At 38.5% G+C, this 17,889-nt stretch overlaps 1 protein-coding gene across 1 annotated transcript in view; it reads right to left on the bottom strand.

Annotated features, from left to right (window-relative positions):
* LOC149283567 (integrin alpha-9-like) overlaps positions 1 to 17,889 on the bottom strand; it is a 201,682-nt gene that overhangs the window by 83,327 nt on the left and 100,466 nt on the right. The window lies entirely within an intron of this gene.

Genomic DNA, 17,889 nt, shown 5'->3' with positions numbered 1-17,889 from the left:
GAGACCCAGTAAAACACATATCAAATGTAACAGATGTCATATTTCCATCACTCATTCTACCACAACAGGAAACACAAATTCAGTTCATAAGTTAAAGCTCACAGACTTTGAGTTGTGGTTGGTCACAATGCTTTGAACAAAAAGTTTGTAAGTAGTTTTATACTACAATACCAATATCCACAATTCATTCTTACTGGTTTTTCACATGTAATCAGCAAAATGGGAAAGTAAGCTGTATCCCTTAATTTGTATGCAAATACTTGACAGACAGTGAAACTAACTGGCATCAGATGGGTAAATCATCATCTGGAATGAGTTTGGGGATAGTAGTTCACTCTAAGTTCTAAAGTTTGATTTATTGAAGTATTCCATGCAAATAAAAATAAACAGTGGCAATGATATCTGCAAATTGCTTACTACTTTTCTTTCATCTACAATTTACTGACAGTGAAGGTTATGCTCTAAGCACACAATCTGAACACACATAATAATTTATTTTAGGTGATAGGGCCACCAAGAGTTACTTATGATAAACAGTATCACGGTTACTGTTTTACAACATATCCTTGGTAACAAACACACCAGTAAACACCTTTCTTTGTTACATAACTGCAACAATAACTGTTACATATGTTTAACATAAACAGGACAGTTCACAGCAGAAAAGGTGAAGATAAAATCAACAAGCAGACAGGATATTGATTTTCCCTGTTCTGAAATATAAAATAATAAACCATAATAACTGTCAAGAGTTTAGGACCATGAAATGGATGCTTAAAGTTAAGGAAGCACTGGCTTATTTCTTCATAAAATAGCCCATACTAATTTCACACTAACTTTGACAGATGTGTTAAAACCAATAAAACAAATAAGGTAATTTGTTTACTGCAAATTTAAGTATCAAATAAAGGTAGTTCTAGTCCACATTTGGACCCATGTATTGTGGCTAGATGGTATATCAAAACACCATGGTTCGCATACACTGTTTATACACTGTTTTATTTGAAGTAAACAGTAAAGTAGGAAACTGTATAAACCTCACGTAGTAGCGGGACATAGAAAATACCAAATTGTTGGACCCCTTATGATGCTAGGTCTAGTGACAGTGTGCACGGTAGACCATGAACCTACTAGTCTTATCACCAGGAGGCTCTGTGTTTTCTGGGTTTCCTCTATGTATGTCCGTGTCCAGTTGTCACTGGTTCCTGACACACAGTCAGCCAATTAAGGGCCTTTACAGTGTATACCAGGGGTGCTCCCTTGCTAGAGCATTGTACTTCCTGGCGCTGCAGGTCTGGACTGCGATTATTCTTTGGATTATCCTTTGGTCGTGCAATTGTTCTATCTGTGTATGACCTTGGTTTGCTTGACCTCGTCTGCTATTCTCCCCAGACTCGGCTGCCATCTGCCTGGCTCCCCAGACTCAGCTGCCATCTGCCAGTCTTCTCAGACTCCACTGCCAGTCTTCTGTCCTCTGCCAGTTCCGTGCCTAAAAAGAAGGCAAAGGCTGTAGCAGCCAGCCATCTGCAAGCAGGTACTTTTACATTTGACTGCCCTATGTATAGCCTGAACCTGTCCCTGCACAGAGACTCCTACTGACCGAGTACCCACAGTCGTTACACTAGGTCCCTGAAAAAAATTTACAGCATAAAAAATGAATATAAATGGACATCTAAGAAGGCCACTTTTCAAACTCTGCACCAAAATTACTTATATATTTAGAACTGTTGACATGACTAGAACTATAGCTATAGTTTTAAAACTGCTGACCCACTGATTTGGAAAGTTGAAAACATAATATTTAAGTCAGATCTTTGTTAAAGATTTATATCTGAAAATAATCAACGTTTCTCAGGCCATTATTAGGCACATTTGTAATATTTGCAGCCTCCAATGTTAATGCAAAAATGTACTTCCTAGCCTGTCCATCAGACAGGTGAAAGGTATACTGAGGCAGAAGGATTACTCAATATGATCTGCAACATTACCATCTATTACATATTACACATATTTGCTTGGACTGATAGGGTTAAATATGTTTCTAACAGACTATAGTGATGTCATTCAACACCGGATATGGAAAGTGGCCTTACAATCCCACACTAGACCTTAAACCTGATTCCATTGTCTTTGTAGTGGGTGTTTTAATTAGCTTCAGATGGTGTCTTACTTCCTGTTCTTTGCCAGTTTAAATGACACATTCACAGTGTCCAGTGAGCCAAAAGTCTTTTGAATGCACTCTTTGGATTGAGTCCAAAACATTTATCCCAAAACCAAAATGAAGTCCTGCAATCAAATTACAAAGGATTTCATGGAAAGAAATAGCAACATTGAGTATTATGATGTCAACATATTTATTTTGACTGATGCAGGGCTCGACAAACCCCACCATCAAGTTGCTACAGTAACTAGAAGCAACATCCTAGCGCCCAGGATTTTTGGGGAACAAGGGAGTAAAAACTAGTGAGGGCGACCATTGTGAATTTGGCAACCTACGATTTCCTGAAGGGATATGGGGAAGTGGGTAACATGAGGCGCCCAGCGGGGTCACATAACGTGCATTACGTGACCCCTACTCTTCACTATACACCTGCAGGTGAACATAGGGTGCCAGATTCACATTGGCAGAATATAGGAAGTGGCACGGAAGGTCTTTACGAAGTGGGGGGTAGTATATGTGTGTGTATACTGTGGTGTCAGTCATTGTGTATATGTATAGTGCTGGAGTCAGGCTGCACGTATGTGCATGTTGTGACAGGCTTCCCTTTTCCTTGGGATTTTTGTCAAGGATCTTGGTTGTTACCACAGTCTTCTAGGGTAAATGAAGCCCAGCACACATCCAGCTCAGTTTCAATGTTTATTTTACAGGAATAAACAGCAGCAGTTATAAGCAGCACAGGATAACAGTCTTTGCTTGAGCACTGGCTTAATACAAAACAGGTCACAAGTTACCATCAATACGACTTTGCAGAGAGAAACCACCCCTCAGCTCTCCTAGCTGGCATAACAGTGGCTTCTCTCTCTGAATCAGGTTCAGTTCCTTTTACCCTCTGCCTGCTAATTAATCAACCACAGGTGAGCTATTACTTAGTCCACACCTGTGGAGCTCCTGTCCAGAATGCAGACTCTGGACTGGATCAATACAGCAATTAGTGCTGTTGGAGCACTGGCCCACCCTGCTCTTCCAGATGCTCCGCCCCAGGGACCCTTACCATGTTTTGCAAACTGCCAGTAGTGCAATTTGTAGACAAACAATATCTTTCCCTGGGACATATTTTAACCCCTTAAGGACCGGGCTCGTTTTTTCTTTTTGTACCCTGTGGGACTGAGGCTGTTTTAATACTTTTGTGGTGCTTGTGTTCAGCTGTAATTTTCTCCTCACCCATTTAGTGTACCCACATAAGTTATATATTGTTTTTTTCAGGACAAGATGGGCTTTCTTCAGATACCATTATTTTGATCGTTTCATCTTATTTACTATAAAAAAAATAAAAAAAACATGGTGAAAAATTGAAAAAAACCACATTTTATGACTTTTATTTGAAAAATCTTTTACTCACCTAAAAAAGCAAGTAAAAAAAAAACTAGCTAAATAGATTCTACTACTTGTCCTGAGTTTAGAAATACCCAATGTTTTTATGTTTTTTTGCTGTTTTTTGTAAGTTATAGGGCAATAAGTACAAGCAGCGTTTTATGATTTCCAAACCTTTTTTAAAAAATCTGGTCAGTCTGCCTCCATCTCCTCTTTGGAACATCTTTGAAGCCGGTTAACTCAATTTAACCCATTCAAACCATATATTTTTAAAAACTAGACACCACAGGGTATTTCAAATGCTGTTATTTTAACCCTTTCCATGCAACAGTTATACAACTACACTTTGTCAAACTTTGTAATAGTAATTTTTTTTATTTTTTTTTCACACAAATTGTACTTTAGTTATAGATAAACAGGTTCTGGTATATGTCACTGTCAAACAACACCCCAATGTGTGTTCAGGAACATCTCCTGAGTACAGTGATACCCGACATGCATGGGTTTGTCGTGTTGTTTGAGATTTAAAATGCCACATTTGGGAAGTGCGCTTTTTTTCTCCATTTTGGTCAGTCTGTACCTATACCCTATCTTTGAGCTCTGCCACTCCAATTTACCCCATCAGCCATTTTTTTTTATATTAGACACCCCTTGGGTATTTGAAGTGCTTTTATTTTAACTCTTTGTTGAGATTTTTGAGAAATTTTTGAGAAATTTTTGCACTTGCTCAAAATAATAAACTTTATTTTTTTATTTTATTTTATTTTTTTAATACTTTTTTTTATATTTTTTTTACACATTTTGCTGGTACTGGATGGTTCATCTAGTGACATCACTGCATAATTATTTTTAAATGTTAGCACATTTTTTTTATTATTATTATTATTTTACTAATCACATTGTGATTAGAAAGCTGAGCTCCATTGACTTGCATGGTTGAATGCAGTACCTGTATTCAACCTGCAAGTGGAGCCAGAGTTCTCTAGAGGGTCTAGAGACCATCTAGCGAACTCTTTCATCTTTATTGTTTTTTTTCCCGGGCCGCCGCCATCTTGCTGATGGCAAAGATCACCGGCAGCTGCGGCTGTGACCGCTCTCCGGAGCGGTCACAGCCCATCCAGAGGTAAGTGTTTGGTGTCGCTGGAAGCCTCCTGATCGAGGCATTCCAGCGACACCATTTAAGTAAACGCTTTTAAAACGGGCGTCCGCCGCCATACAATGGATGGCGGCTGTTGACGCCCCGGATGCCGATCTCGGCCGTTTAAGCGTTGATCACTTTCTAAGCTTATTTAATTTTTTGACGGTCCTGAACCGGCAAAGGTCGTTAAGGGGTTAAAGCAGACTACTATTGACCATGGCTGGTCTAATATACCTGCCATCTACCACTTTACCACACCTTTTGTCACAATGTGTAAATGTATAGTACCAGTTCCAGTATGTCTGATGTATTGTAATGCCACATTCAGTTTGCATTGTGTTAAAGTCTGTGTTTTTATATATGTAAATTGTTAGAGAGTGTGTGTATGTTGTTGAATAGTGTATGTGTGTAAGAATGTAGTGATAGCATGTATTGTGTTGTGTATGTTACAGTATAGCATTAGCAAGAATGTGTATGTCAGCATATAATTTGTGTATTAGTGTATGGTGTTTGCATGTGTGTAGACTGTAGAATGTTAGGGTGTGTGTTACTGTAGGGTGTTACTGTTTTGGAGCATATGATGTTGGCATGTATGTGTCTGTTACTGTATGGTTTTAGTGTGTGTAAGTACAATGGTTAAAGTGTGAGTCATTATAGTGTAGAATACCCCTTTTCATGAAGGAGTTAACTGCAGTACTGTACAAATTGGAGCAGTGCTAAGGAAATGCTGTATTGCCCTAATAAACATGCTTTAACTGCAGACCAGGGGGTAATATAAAAAAATAAAAAAATATAAAAAAAGTTGGCTCCTAAATTTTTTGGCTGGCTCCTAGATCCAAAGCAAATTTGTCGACCTCTGAACTGATATATTTATTTCCAATAAAATAAAAAACAGCAAAGCATCAATACTTGTTCTAACATGTATGTATTAATATCTGTTATCTAATGTCATGGTTTATCACTGAATGGAAGCTGGATCTCAGGGAGTTTCTATAGAGTAAGATATCATGGAAGTGGATCCTCAGATGTCTATATCTGAGTCCCTTATAAAACTACAAGACTGTAATAAGGTAATGCCGAGTGTTTGAATAGAAGCTTTAGTCCATCAGCTTATTAATTTGGTACAACTATCTGGGCCTATTATTTAAGTACACTTCCAGCACAAGCACTGTAGCACCCCTAATGAAATTAATAGGCGCTGTAGTGATCCTACTGAAATCAGTGTGCACTATAGTGCTTCTACTAGAATCAATGGAAGTTCAACTTGCATATTTGCAAGTTTAGAAACAGTCAATCACATGCATGTTAACTGGTCTCTCAGCAACCAGACTTCAATATGCATTTCTTTAATGGAGAGCTGGAGTGTGTTTTTAAAAATCAAATGAACTTCAATGGAAGTTATGTGTTTTTGAGAAGGTGGGTGCAAGGAATCATATATCTGGTAACATCCAGGCTCTGTTGAAATAACGACTGTAATGTTCAGGTCTCCTTTCCTCCTCGGTCTCCACAAAATCTCACCAATATTAACGTGTACAGAAGCACACAAACAGGAAGACGGGAGATCTCCATGGCAGCAACAAATGAAGTTGTACTCTTCTCAATGTGCAAAAATATTTGTTTTATTGCTGATTCATGATGCACCACATAGTACACAGAACCAGGGGTATACCCCAAAAGGAGAAGATGAAGAGTCAAATAACTAATATGAGCCAAAGCAAATCAAAAGCTAAAATCCAAAGTAAATAAGGTAAAGGCCCATATCAGCTTGGAGGGAAAGGCAGTTTTGGAGTCAACCCATGACAAAATCAAAGGACCAAAGATTACCGAAAGGCCTGCTGGTAGCTATAATCTGTCTATTCCATTGCACATGGGTTATACACCCAAAAAAACTCCTATACTAAGTCTTTTGAAAAATATGCCAAGACAGAATGCAAATTTTACATCTTTGTTTTATTGTTATATTGTTGTTATATTGTCGTTATATTTGTAGCTCCTCAAATTCCATTGATAATTAGCAACCTACATACAGTACTTCTATTTTTATGCCACTGTGAAAGATTTTTGAAAAAGACTGATAAACAAAAGACACAATCATCACATGCACACACTAGTAAATCATGCTTACCCTGCTGTGTTCTTTCTAGTTAAAACTTGCTAAAAGAAACAGTAATTTATGTTTTTCTAATAGCATGTTCAACATTTAAATCTATCAAATAAAAAGTAGATTAAGCACATCCTTGAAGCACTCAAAATGTTATAGAAACAGAAGGAAAGAAAATTTTCCCCTTCAAACCCACGACTGAATGCCTGAGGAAACTCTCTAACTTAACTATATGTTACACATGGTCAGCTAAGCTCTCTCTGCCGTAGAAGCTTATTGGGGATGAACCTTCAAAATGTATGAAGTCAAAGAGTTGAAATCACAAATGTCCTGCAAATTATTCTAGCAAATCTTACTTTAGTAAACAAAAACCCACTGCATCAATAAAATTATTCTGTTTAATGTAAATATTCCCTATTGGGCATGCATGAAACAGACTAATATATAAAGTACATTCCCTGTGTAAGAGTGATTTTTTTTCACAAGATAGTAAAATGGTGTAAAAACTGTTTCAATGAAAATGAGATCTATAGAGTGGTAGGATTTCTGATTTCAAATTAAATTTCCAAAGTAATTGGTATACCACAAATTACCACTGGGCTCACTAATTCCGTTTGGGGTAGCTTAGATTTAACTATTCCAACTGCCTCCTGTACTTAACATCCAATGAACAAACGTTTACTAGCTTATAGAAATACAGTACTTATTGTAAATTCAAACTGAAAAATAACACATTAACATGGAACTTTGCTAACATGTCTGCTATTGATTATACGATAATGCACAGAAAATGTCTCACTGCAAGTTAACCAATGCAAAAGTCTGTGTTGCACTTTTTCATATAGGCTAAATTCTTTACATAAAATGAACTTAAGAATTCTTATAACTTTTTCCAGTGGAAATACTAGAAAGTATTAATCAGTCGCGTCTTATGTGTATAATAACAAAAGTGACATACAGCATATATATATATATCACTGCAAAACCTAATATGGAAATACAGCAGTGTGTGGAAACATTCATATTAAAAGAACAGTTCAGTCCTTAAAATGCACAGCTATGCATTTTTTGATAATGAATTAGCTTAGCTTCTCTGTACAAAAATATTGGCAAATGGGTGTTCTGAGCTACTGAAAAAATGCTAATACTATGTTAAGATTATTCATTACCATGTTCAAAGATCAATCACATGCATAGAAGTAACAAAGTAATGGTTACTTGTCAGCCCAAATCTCTGGTTAGCCGGCTATAGCCGTCTTCGCCTCAATCACCACCAGTAGTAACTGCCAGTATTTATGTGGCACCTATACATGTATATGTCACTCTGCACAAACTGGTTAAAAATCCCATTTACGTGTATACAATTGAGAAGTTATTTACATTTCTTTTCTGGGATCTGTGTAGTTGCTCCTGTCCTTTTTTGTTAATTGAGGTGGAGTGAAGGAAGAGAACATCACGATAGGAACTTGATCAAATGATGCTAGCTCTGTCACAAGCTACCCATGATTTCAGTTAACATTAGGTAAACATTTAAACAAAGACAAACCAAATTAGTTTTAATACATTTATTTATGCTAAAAGCTATGACATCAACAACATGTTTATGTTGTAGGGTGACCACATGTCCCGGATTGCGCGGGACAGTCCCGCAATGGGACTTTAAGTCCTGGGTCCCGGGCAGCCTCAATCCGGCACAATGCATTGTCCCAGAATTGAAGTGCTGTTGTTTTGTTTTGTTGACGCGGAGGAGAGGGGCCCCTAGCTCAGTCGCAGTGATGTCATATTCCGGCAGAGGCCTCGCACTCCCACCCCAGGACCTCTACAAGGTAAGTGAACTACAAAGAGGGGGGTAGATAGTGAGAAGAGAGGGGGATAGATCGTGAGAAGGGAGAGAGGGGGTAGATAGTGAGGAAGGGGGTAGTAAGAGTATTGAAATAAATAAAGAGTGAGAAAATGAATTAATGTGTGGATGAATTGTGTGAATGAGTGAGAGTATGAATTAATGTGTGGATGAATTGTGTGAAGGAGTGAGAGTATGAATTAATGTGTGGCTGAATTGTGTGAATGAGTGAGAGTATGAAATAATATTTGGATGAATTGTGTGAATGAGTGAGAATATGAATGAATGTATGGGTGAATTGTCTGAACGAGGGAGAATATAAAATAATGTGTGGATGAATTTGTGAGAATGCATGAATATGTGTAAATTATTTGTGTGAAAAAGTGAGAGAATAAATGATTGTGTGAATCAATTATGTGAATGAAAGTGTGAATTAGTGAGTGACTGTAAAAGTATTTGAATATATCGTAGATGTGTTATTGACGGGCTGTTTGGGGACAAAGTTGACTAATGCTGGGCTGTTTGGGGAGAAAGATGGCAAGTCCTATGTAGGGCTGCAACCAACGATTATTTTCATAATCGATTAGTTGGCCGATTATTTTTGCGATGAATCGGATAAAAAAATAAATGTAAATTTTTCATTTATTTAAAATAATTTAATAAACAAACAGGATGTTAAAAACAAACAGCAGAATAAAAAAACTTTGATAAAAATGCATTTCCCAACCTGCCCAGGCTTGCCACCCTGCCTCCCAGATATGCCACATACCCCCCCAGATATGCCACATGCCTCCCAGATATGCCACATGCCTCCCAGATATGCCACATACTCCCATATATGCCACACGGCCTTCCAGATATGCCACATGCCTCCCAGATATGCCACTCTGCCCTCCTCACATATGCCTTGTATACCCTATATGCCTTATACCCCCCAGTATGCCTTATACCCCCAGATATGCCACTCCGTCCTCCCCAGATATGCCTTATACACCCCAGATATGCCTTATAACACCAGATAGATTGATCCTCTAGATTGTAAGCTTGCGAGCAGGGCTCTCTCCACCAAATGTATCGTTTTCTCTTAGTCTGTCAATTCTTGTCTTGTCATATCCCTTGAATTTATGTATTGTATTAAGCACTGCGTAAACTGTTGGCGCTATATAAATAAAGGATAATAATAATAATAAGATATGCCATAGTGGCCTCATAGATTCACAGACTCGTATATAGCACACTGACACAATACTTATAAATAAATACAGGATTATTCTTCACTGCCCTGGGATTTAGATTCCCCTTAGTTTGCCCCCCCCCCGTACCTCTAACTGCACCTTAAGTTAACCTTATTAAATTAATTAATTTCTCAGTCCTCAGCATTAAATTAACCCTAAAGACCCCATCAACCATAACTGTCCCTAAATTAACCCTAAACACCCCATCAACCATAACTGCCCCTAAATAAACCCTCACCTCCTCTATTAATTTTATACCTACTGTTAGATAAGTTGCTGACCAGCGTGGACGCTATAAGGAAATGGGTGGGACCAATCATCAGAGTGACTGCAGGGAGGGACTGGGAGGCAATAATTACTGTAAGTGACCCTGAATGAACCGGATTATAAAGCGAGGGGTATTTTTCAGAGCCTTTGCTCTGAAAAGACCCTCATCATAAAATCTATTTAATCGATAATGAAATTAGTTGGCAACGATTTTTATCATCGATTATTATCGATTTTATCGATTAGTTGTTGCAGCCCTAGTCCTATGTGTGTTATCTGGGTGCTGGTCAGGTTCTATGTGGGCAGTGTGGACGCCAGGGCTGGCTTTGGGTTGTCCAACCTGTGATTTATGCCTGCAATTTAGGGTTTTATCTATACCTTTAATGCTGAGTTTTAATGTGAATTCCAATTGATCCATACCTGCAAAGCTGGGTTTGTGTGTTATTCTGTTAACCTATATGTGCTATGCTACGTGTCCATACATTATTTATGTATACCTGCAAATACAGGGTTTGTATGTCTTATTCAGTTGATTAATACCTGCAGTGCTTTTTCCATGTGTTGTTTATTTGATCTATACCCTCAGTGCTGAGTTTACATGTGATTACCAGTTGATCTATATCTGCAATGCTGTTTTTTTGTGTTCTGTTGATCTATACCTGCAATGCTATGTTTGCATACATTATTATTGTATACCTGCAAATACATTATTTGTATGTCTGATTCTGTTTACTTGATCTATACTTTCAGTGCTGAGTTCACATGTGAATTCCAATTGATCTATACACGCAAAGCTGGGTTTTGTGTGTTAATGTGTTGATCTATACCTGATATGCTATGTCTCCATACATTATTTATGTTTATTATTATTATTTATTGTTTTATATAGCGCCATCAAATTCCGTAGCACTGTACAATGCAACTACAGGGTTTGTATGTCTTATTCAGTTGAACTACAGGGAGTAAGTAAAAGAGAGGTATGGCTTAGTGAATGAGGAGACACTGGCATGATTACAGGGGAGAGGACCTCTCAATGTCATGGTAGGGTCAGAAGGAGGGAAGACTGCACCGACTCTCACAGTCATCCCCTATTCTGCAGTCAGTCTGGCAAATATTTTTGGGGGGTTTGGGAGCAGAGGGAGTGATTGCATGCTAGGGAGTGTAGAGCGGGGCCCAATTAAATGCTTACGTAGGGTCTAATATTTATGTATATTGTCAGTAGGGGCTAATTATAATATATATCAGCAGCAGGGGCTAATATTAAAGAATTAAAACTAACTGCGCGTTCAGCTGTTATTTTGAAATCATATTTCAATCACGGTCTTTACTTCAAAGCGATACGTACATATTATGTAGTTAAAAATGTATGTCTAACGCAAAATATATATATATACTGCGACAGGGAACAGGGCATGGTGGTTGATAACATATTTATTTCTCACAAAATACTGCAGCGCAATGTATTTGATATCCCCAGGGAGAATGTTTTGTTACCGACAAAATAATGGTAATACTGTAGTTACGTTTGGGTCCCTGGGGTGGAGGATTTGGAGAGAAGGGAGGGCCAGTGCTCCACTCCACAGTTTACTTGCAGCAGGTGATGAAGCCAGTCCAGGAGTTCTGGTTATCCCAGATAGTTACTCACCTGTTACCAATGAGCAGCAGGGGGCTGCTACAAAAAGGAGCCCTGTGAGTTATTCAGGTGAGAAACACACAAGCAGTGAGTGAGACTGCAGTTCTCTCCTAAAGAATCTACTGAACGGTTCCTTAAGTAAAAGGTCTGTTGTAAATGTTTTTGTTGGTAGCGGGTAAGCCGTCCAACGAGAGTTAGTTGATATTTGTCAGTAAGTGCTCAGAGAGCAAGGCTTTTCTTTTTGTTTGTTTTATTTATGTTTGTTTACAGACCTTTTAATAAAAAGGACTACAATTTCTAAAAATAATTCAGCCTTATGTGGTATTTCAAACCTTAAGACTGTGTGGTTACATGATCCCAGCTCACATATGGAGAATGCGGGTACCACATTGATAGTCTGGAAAAGGAAAAGGAAAAAATCTTAAGCCATATAGAACACCAGAAGCTCGTAGAGAAGCAATCAAAGCAGAAGTGAAGAAAATGTTGGACCTTGGGGTGATCGAAGAATCCCAAAGTGACTGGTGTAGCCCAATTGTGCTTGTACCAAAACCTGATGGTACAATCAGATTTTGCAATTACAGGAAACTTAACACAATATCCAAGTTTAAACCTATGAAGGGACAATATACAAGATAACTTGTGGAAAGACTTGGGAAAGCCCGGTATCTCACCACACTGGATCTAACCAAAGGCTATTGGCAAGTGCCCCTCACAGACCGGGCAAAGGAAATAACTGCTTTTTCTACTCCAGATGGACTTTTTCAATATAAAGTGTTACCCTTTGGTTTACATGGGGCTCCAGCAACATTTAAAAGAATGATGGACCGAATCCTAAAACCACATACCCTTTACGCAGCGGCTTACTTGGATGATGTGGTTATACACAGTGAAGATTGGGAGTCTCACTTACCAAAAGTGCAGTCCGTCCTTAATTCCATACGAAATGCTGGCCTGACAGCAAACCCTCTGTCATGCTCCTTAACACCTTAACTATGTCTCACTTAGATGTCTGTGGTTAGTATTGCTTTTTACTTGACAAAGTAGTCCAATAAAAAGGTATTATGTTATATCTAAAAAAATTAACAAACCAGGTTAACAGTCATCTCAGTTACTCTTATTCTTTGAAGTACAATAGATTAAAACTACTTCTTGTTATTATTTACAAAAAAAGAGTAAGATTGCAATGGTTAAAAATAATATATGCATATTCACATAATAGACCACTGAAAAACAACAACAAAATAATACAAAAAATGTTGACATTTTAACTAAACATAACTTAACCTTTCACAACTGACCTTTGTTTGGTCAATATGTGCAGACTAAATATTAATGTCCAAACTAACCAGTAGTTTTTTTCTCCGGAGGCAAAGGTCCTAGGGAAGTTTTAAGCATGTTCTTTGTCAAGACAGCTTTGACTATTTCTGTATATAACGCAGTTGTCCAGAAGGCAGCCATGATCACATTACTGTTAGTAACTTGACAGGCTAGTATTCAAGTTTAGTCTATATCAATAACCACCAATACATAATATTACTTATGAACATGACTGACCTTGTAAAATGCCTTTGAGTATAAGTTAAAGATTAAGTATAGTCTTTATAGGGTTTCTATAAGGTTAAAATCCCTTCATAGGTTTAACCAAGAAAATGAACAGATACATTGATGTTTTTACATACTTTCAGTCGCATAGTATAATGGGGCAAAAATAGACTTTAATGAGCAGCTGGCTTCATTAATTTTCAAAAATAAAACATAGCAAAAAACAGCATGTTGATGTTATGTGTACATGCGCAGGGCCGGACTGGTCCACTGGGAAACCGGGAGAGGGTGATCACATCAGAGGAGAGCACAAGAAAAGAAAAAACAGAAAAATGTAAGTATTACCAAAAAAATAGGGGTTATAGGAAAGCGGACCCATATTCAAGGGGGGGGGGGGGTTATGGCATTACAAAATAAATATAAACAGGGGTGTGTGTGGCTGGGGGTAATACACATGGCAGTGGGGGCATCAATAGACAAGATGGAGGTTGGGTGTTACATTAACCAATACAAAAGGGTGTGGGGGCATGAATGCAATACACATGAGGGCAATACACAAGGTGGTGGGGGGGGCACATTAATCAATAGTAAAGAGGGCCTGGCTGGGGCATCAATAAACAAGGGGGCAAAAATACAAAAGGGGCAGTCAATGACAATGCAGTGTAGAAAATAAAAAAAATTATGCTTCAGTGTGGCAGCACCTTTCCTGGTGTGTGTGGGTTTGGGTGTTGGTGTGGCAGAGCCTGTCCTGGTGTGTGTGTGTGTTTTGGTGTCAGTGTGGCAGCACCTTTCCTGGTGTGTGTGGGTTTGGGTGTTGGTGTGGCAGAGCCTGTACTGGTGTGTGTGTGTTTGGGTGTTGTTGTGTCAGAGCCTGTCCTGTTGTGTGTTTGGGTGTTGGTGTGGCAGAGCCTGTCCTGGTGTGTGTGTGTGTGTCTGGTTGTCAGTGTGGCAAAGCCTGTCCTGGTGTGTGTGCGTGTGTCTGGTTGTCGGTGTGGCAAAGCCTGTCCTGGTGTGTGTGCGTGTGTCTGGTTGTCGGTGTGGCAGAGCCTGTCCTGGTGTGTGTATGTTTGAGCTTCAGTGTGGCAGAGCCTGTCCTGGTGTGTGTGTTTGGGTGTAGGTGTGGCAGGGCCTGTCCTGGGGTGTGCGTGTTTGGGCTTCAGTGTGGCAGAGCCTGTTGTGGTGTATGTTTGAGTGTCAGTGTGGCAGAGTCTTTCCTGGTGTGTGTGTTTGGGTGTCGGTGTGGCAGAGCCTGTCCTGGTGTGTATTTGGTTGTCTGTTTCCTAGCACTTTACTTTCTGTAGGAATAAATAGAACTATTTAATTTTTACTTATCCAGAGCCTCCTGAATTTGTAGTCGCTTCAGAGGACAAAACTTTCTAGGCCCAGAAATCAGTGAGAGGAAAACTAAAGGTTTTGTGTCATTTACTCTGTTTCAATCTGCATATTTTATTGAAAAGCATAAGTGGCAGTAAATTGTGGCTTCAGGTATATCATAACTTTTTTTAGTGTACTGATTACTCCCAATCCTATCACATAACATTGTATCTCATACATCTGCCGAGCTCTGATGTCATCGTTATCCAGCACACATGGATGGTGGGGAGTTAAGATTCTGTCCATTCCCAGGTACTTATTTGGACCTTTTAACACTTTTGGTTCTGGAATTTTAATAATAATGTGGTATTCTGTTGTTGTGAAGGAACAATTTAATATAGTTTTTAAAAGAATGATTTATAGCTATTTGGATGGTAAATAGTGTGGCTCAGATAGACGTGTGTAACGGGTGTGAGTACAAGAGCTCGACCATGCGATACAATACATGGGGCTGGTGTCCAAATATTTCCAGGGCTGCTTTTCATTCCCAATTCGGCCCTGTACATGCGGTAATATGAGATTAACTTTTTTTTTGTTATAAATCTCTGTCTGGCTTTCCACAGGACTATAAATGCTATGTTTCATGAAATTATACATATGTCTCTCAAAACTACACTCTTCATGGAACAAAGCTCACCATTTAACAATATCAAAAACAAACATATCCTTACACATATGGTCCTGTTCACATAATGTGCCAGATACATATCAGTGGAAAAAAATGTACATGCTTCATAAATTACATTAGGGAGATTTGGAGCAGTACACAATTGAAAAATACATTATTTATACACTTAGATCAAATTAGAGATATTTAAACACTTAGAGCTTATTAAATATTTTTGAGTATAGCACGCTCTGTGATAAGGCACATTATACCCTTCTCTGATACATATGGTATTTCCTCTCTTATCACCCATTGAGCTAATCTGGATATAGTATAACAGGAATAAAAAAGAGATCAGACATTAAGTGAGTTCTTTATAAACCAATGATGGACAGACAAGGTTGGCTAATTATTTCTTATATGAAGTCAAATTATAGTTTTCAGATCTGAAGATGAAAACCAGTTATAGCCGTATTATCCCAAGGGAAAGGAAAATAACTCTTAGGTTATTTAACACATTTTCACTATTATACCAATAAAAGGTTTCAACCTTAACTAAAGATTATGGGATTTTAAAATAATCCCATGCCTACTCAAATTCCCACTCTGTATAAGCATATACCACATCTGATGGGAGGCTGTTCCATTTACCTACCACCCTCTCAGTAAAATAAAGCTTTTATATAAGCGCTGCTTAAACTGTTGGCGCTATATAAATAAAAGATAATAATAATAATAATAATATAAAGTATTGTATTCATCTAGAGTAAAACAGGTTGTTTCACAAGACTTTGTTTCACAAGCAGTGCTTTATTTCTTTCTTTTCATATAACAGTTAAGCCAAGCACTTCCTTCATTGCCTCTCTATTTTCAAAATGAGCAGTGCTCCACAAAGAAAATATTGAAGTTTTGAATAATTTTCCTAAGTAATTCAGAATTCTACTTTGTCATTTTACTTTGTGCAAAGTTTTCCATCTATAATGATTCTTCTCTGAAGAGATATCCTACTGAAAACCCTAGTTTCCGCACATGTAGAATGCTGTAACAAAATTCCTTGACTTTATCTGCATTATTACAGTAGACTGTACAAAAGCATCTAGTGTGCATCTAGTGTGAACAGCTGCATGGTTTAATAGCATTAAAGGTATTATTCGATAAAATTAATAGCTGTTTTTTTTTTCCATACCATGTTACTTTTGAAATATAATACACCTCTAGAGTTAATTTGCCATTAGAGAGAGTGTTTGCTGCGACAGAAGTCTCAATCAGGGCATGGTCTACTTGGGTATGGTGTCGCCTGGTCATCCTATATTATCACATGTGGTAGCTCTCACTCAGCTCATATTCCTTAAAGAGGAACTAGAAGCAGCTAATAAGTGGCAGGAAAGAGCTCCCAGTGAAATGAATGAGAACACTTTCCTCACATGTCAAGGTTTCCATAAGGACTCGTGTTAGAGCCATTAAGTTAACATCTCTTTTGAGACATTTTCATTATAGGCTATTAAAGTGTTCATTTTTTAAGAGTCTCAGGGTCAGCTCATTTAGCAAGTCCTCAAGTATAAATATCTCATGGCATTTTAGGTCACTGATTATTGATCAGTCTCACTGATCATTCCCGGTGGACTAAACTTGTCATTTACAAATTTTCTTACATATAATACACGGACAAAAGTATTGGGACGCACTTCTTAATTATTGAATTCAGGTGTTTAAATCAGACTAATTACCACAGGTGTATAAAATCAAGCACCTAGTCACGCAGTCTGAATTAACAAACTTTTGTGAAAAAAGGGTCATTCAATTCAAGCATGTTACTGTGATAGGATGCCACCTCTACAATAAATCAGTTTGGGAAATTTCATCCCTGCCAGATATTCAAAGATCAACTGTATGTGACATTTTTGGAAGGTGGAAGTGTTTTGGAACAGAAGCAACTCAGCCACATAAAATCACAGAGCGGGAACACCAAGTGCTGAGGCGATTGGTGCGTAAAAGTTGACAAAGCTCTGCAGATTACATAGCTAAAGGGTTCCAACCTTCCAATGCCATTAATATCAACACAAAAACTGTGGAATGTGTTCTATGGCCGAGCAGCTGCATATAAGCCTCACACAAAGTACAATGCAAAGCGTCAGAGTGGTGTAAAGCACATCGCCACTGGACGAATCACACTTCTGTTTGGCAGTCTGATGGGCTAGTCTGGGTTTGGGGGATGCCAGGAGAACACAGGAGAATAACGCCAACCAAGTTTGGTAGAGATGGGATAATGATATGTTGCTGTTTTTCAGAGGTTGGGCTACCGACCTTACTTCCAATGAAGAGAAGTCTTAATGCTTCAGCATACCAAGACATTTTGGACAATGCTATGCTTCCAACTTTGTGAGAAAAGTTTGGGGAAGGCCCTTTTCTATTCCAGCATGATTGTGCCTCAGTGGACAAAGTAAGCTCCATAAAGACATAGTTGGGTGAGTTTTGTGTGGAAGAACTTAACTGGCCCACACAGAGCCCTGACCTCAACCCCTTCGAACACCTTTCGGATGCACTGGAACGAAGATTGGGAGCCAGGCCTTCTCATCTAACATCAGTGCCTGACCCCACAAATGCTCTACTGGATGAAAGG

The sequence above is a fragment of the Sceloporus occidentalis genome, unplaced genomic scaffold, assembly GCF_023333645.1.
Source record: "Sceloporus occidentalis isolate IW3139 unplaced genomic scaffold, rSceOcc1.0.p SCAF_102, whole genome shotgun sequence".
Lineage (NCBI taxonomy): Eukaryota > Metazoa > Chordata > Lepidosauria > Squamata > Phrynosomatidae > Sceloporus > Sceloporus occidentalis.
This window is presented reverse-complemented; position numbering and strand designations above follow the sequence as displayed.